General features: G+C 46.6%; 1 pseudogene; it reads left to right on the top strand.

Moving 5' to 3' along the window:
- Positions 1-209: 209 nt before the first annotated feature.
- Positions 210-305, top strand: LOC127673424 (uncharacterized; annotated as a pseudogene).
- The last annotated feature ends 3,841 nt before the right edge of the window (positions 306-4,146 follow it).

Below are 4,146 nucleotides of genomic sequence, written 5' to 3'. Positions count from 1 at the left end.
AGGTGGACTAAAGACAAATGTCTCTCCAGGAGTTTCCCCCCAATCCTTCAACACCAGGCATCTAGTGCCACAGATTGAGACACTATCGGGTCCTCAGCCCCTCCAGTGTACAGACAGTCCCTGTTGGACCACCCAGCCACAAACACATAGGTGAATCCCATTTATAATAAATGAAATCTAGTGAATCCCATTTATAATAAATGCTTTTTATCACTTCCAAGCCTTTTGGCTAGGATCAAGTGTCATATCTCTTCCTGTCAGTTTAATACCTTTTACATCTGTCCTGTATCTCTAGAGAACCCTGTCTAGAGTTGCTTGGTTCACAGCTTCAAAAGACAAAGCAGAGACTGTGCCCAGACCCATCACCAGGGGCAGAACAAATTAGCCAGAATTAATAACAAAGAGACACAGTGTGTCTAGACTGGGAAGGTCAGCCATGTTGGATGCCCATCAGCCATGTTGGCTGCCAGTCAGCCATGTTGGATGCCTGTCCACCTGGGTGCGCATGTGTAAAGGAGAGTGAGCTGAGAGGATGAGGGAGAACCACCTGCAACCAGGAGAGAAGCAGGCATCCCCACCACCAAGACGTGGTCTAGTGTACGGTTAATAAAAGAATGACCACCACAGAGCCACTTTCATTCCTTGTATCTGCAAGCACCAAAATCCAGACTCTTGACTCCATGTTTGGGGACTCGAGAAATCGGGAGCTAAGGAAAGCCTCGTGCTTGGGGGTTTCCATGTCTGGTAGCACAAAGGGGGCAAGAGCCCCTGCCCAGAATGGTGTAGTATCCTAGGTCAGATCCTGAGAGAGGCAGTAAAGGAACAGATATGACCCGATGGAGGCTCCTTCCTCCAGAGTTCACCAGACAAGCGGGATTTACTTCCTATTGCTGACCTATGGTCCCATTCCCCACCAGAGACTCAAGCTCAAAGGGCCCTATGTCTCTGACCTAGGTTCCCTTGGGGAAGGCCTCCAAACCCACCCACAGGGCCCACACACAGCTGCTGTGCCGGCTGCTTCAATACCGTGTGGCTCTCAGACGTCTGGGAGGCTCCCCAACTTGGAATAAATGCCAGAGTGCTTTATAATCTCTCACTGCGAACAATTTTGAAACACTCAAAGACAAATTGCCAGTTTGCAGAGCGTACTTCAAAGCAACTTCCTATTTGTTTAATTTTGTGGCGTTTACTACTTGAAGCTTTCTCACCAGGATTCCAAACTTGCTTTTTTTTCTTGTACCACGGAATAAACTATTGCTCCCTCCCCCACCCCACCTCCCCACCCCACCCCCAGTTTCTGGAGGCGTCACTCACCAGGGTCATTTCACCATGTCAAATACAGTTCAGTTACAGAACACCACCTCTCTTCCAAACACCGAGTTCCTAAGCTACAGTCAATATGTTTTCACATTCCTCTATCTAGAAACACAAAGACCAGGATCTGGGAACATGGCCTAGTTAGTAATGTGCTCACCCTGCATCATGAAGACCTGTGTTCAATCCACAGGATCTCTGTGAAGGCATGAAAAAAGCAATAACTACGGTGGTACACACTCAATTATTTCAGCTCTGGGAAGATAAAGACAGGCAGATCCCTAGGGGCAACTGAGCAGCCAACCTAGCCAATGAGATTATCTAGGGCAGTGAGAGAAACTGCCTCAAAAAACCAAGATGGGGGGGGGGGAACTAAGATGGATGCCATCCTGCAGAATGATACTCTGACCTGCACATGCATACCATACATGTGTGTGCACAGATGCACCCAGTTGTAAATATAAGTACAAACACCCATACAAATACACACACACACACACACACAAATATGTATATAGGTAGATACACACACAAAGAAAAGAAGCGTGAAGATCAACTTATTTATTTATTTATTCATCTACATATCCGTGTATTATCTTACAGAATTGTAGTGAGAATTTCAGTTTCTTAAAACAAACAAACTAAGCACCCAGTTGCAGGAAAATGTTTTTGCTTTTGTTTTAATCCCAGGAGTAGGATAAGCAGCTGCTTCACAGCAGGTGATTATGATTTGCCTCGTGCACCGGCAGGGGCGTGATCTTTGCCAGCTGCAGAGGGTTTAATTCTGAGGACTCTGGAGAGAGCCCCAGAGGGCCTGTGGTGGCCACTGCTCTCCTTACTATTGCTCCTGGTTGCTGTTGTTATGGTTGGATACGAAGTTTGAAGATTGGACTTGCCCCAAGGAACCCAAGGCCCCTGATCAGCAGGAAGTAGCCTATTTTGCTGGCTGAAAGAAATCTATGACCTCTTTCCCCTCTATCCTTTTTTTCCTACCTAGTGTTGGGCGGTTGGAAGGGATTAGGGTGGAATAAGGTTTGGAAGGGTGGTAGAGCACTAAGAATCCAATAAATTAAATTAAATTAAATTAAAAAAAAAACCCAAAACACCAACATAGAGCTGGGAATTGAGGCCAAGAACCTTGAACATGGCCTGCAAATGTTCTCTGAGCTGCATCCCTGGGCATGTTTTTGCTTTTTACTTGAGGATTTCTCTCACTAAGTTGTCCATGACCCTCTTGAACCCAATCTATAGCCCAGGCTGGCCGTGAATCTTCATTCCTATCACAGCCTCCTGGGGAGCTAGAGTGACAGGCTTGCCCCTTTGTAAATCTGTTTGGAATACTCGGCTAAGACCTGTGTGATTTTGTTCTTGCTGCACTGTGATGCCCTGTTGGCCTTGGGAGGTCTTGCTGGAGTTTCCTGCAAGCAGACCCTATAGGCATGCACACATGCAGACCTACACAAATACACATGCACATACATAATACACAAACACAATACACCACATATATGCCAGCACACACTACATACACACACCACATACATACACACACACCACACACAAATACCCAATACACCACATATATATATATACACACACACACTACACACACACACACAAGCACACATATATCACACACACACACACACACACATAACTTAACACATATACACTTAAAGTTTATAAAGTAGGGAAGAACTCTGAGCTATAGTTTAGAAGGTTCCCCGATCTAACTTAAGCAAGGGGACTGTGTCCACATGATCTTTTCCCCAGTTAGCTCCAGAATTATCTGAGGGAGTCTCAATTGGTGGTCGAGGGATGGTCTCGATCAGACTGGCCTGTTGGCAAACCTGTGGGCATTTTCTTGATTGCTAATTGTTGTAAAATCCTACCGTGGGTGGTGATTTCCCTCATGGGTCTGGGCTCTAAGCTAAACATGAAAGAGAGCAAGCCAGTGAGCAAAATTCCCCCATGGTTTCAGCTTCAAATTTCTGAGTTCCTGATGTGGCTTCCCTCAATGGTAGTCTAAAACCTAGACAATGAAATAAACCCTTTCTGCCCCAAGTTGCTTTTATCTTCGTGTTTGTCAACAGAAAGCCAACTAAGATACATCCCCCTTCTCCCACACTGGACAACGCCCAGCTTCTTCTTAGGTTTGACTCTCCATGGTGAACCTCTGTCTACTGTATCCGCAGGCAGGTGTGTTCATTAAGACCGCAAACGACCGTAAGACTGGAATCTGGACAGAGGGCATGGAGTGAGGACGGACGGAAGCATTGCTCTACCAGGCAACTTCTCCTCTGCCCACTCAGGGGCATTTCCTATTTCCTGCTCAGATGTCCATAAGCCACACAATACAAAGGCTTCAGAGGAAGCACAATTTAAGGGAATCAAAAGTCAGATCTGAGCCCTCTTTCCTTCTATCTTGACACATTGAAAATATACTGCATCCTTCACAGGGATTCTCGGCCTCTTCAACAACTGCCCAGCTACTCCAGTAGAAGAATTAATTGTGTGTCTGTCATTTTACTGCACATGACAGAAGCTAGAGTGTGAGGTAAATTCCCATCCACAGCAGGGCAAGGAGTGATGGCAGATACTGAGGGGTGAGAGGTATCATATTCCCAAGATGGCAGCACACAGGCCCAGAGCAGGTGACACAGGCTGAGAAGGGGACGGGGACAGGGATGGGGTGGGGGGCCCGAGGCCCACAGAGAGTTCACTGACAGGCCCTTGTTAACAGGCCCTCAGACACTGAGAGGGGCAGATTTGCAGAGTCCTGGTGGTAATGGGACTAGCAAGTGCTTTATTTAATCATGAGAAGGAATTTCC

The sequence above is a fragment of the Apodemus sylvaticus genome, chromosome 22 (genome assembly GCF_947179515.1).
Source record: "Apodemus sylvaticus chromosome 22, mApoSyl1.1, whole genome shotgun sequence".
NCBI classification, from domain to species: domain Eukaryota; kingdom Metazoa; phylum Chordata; class Mammalia; order Rodentia; family Muridae; genus Apodemus; species Apodemus sylvaticus.
Note: the sequence above shows the minus strand (reverse complement) of the source record. Positions and strands in the feature narration are given on the sequence as shown.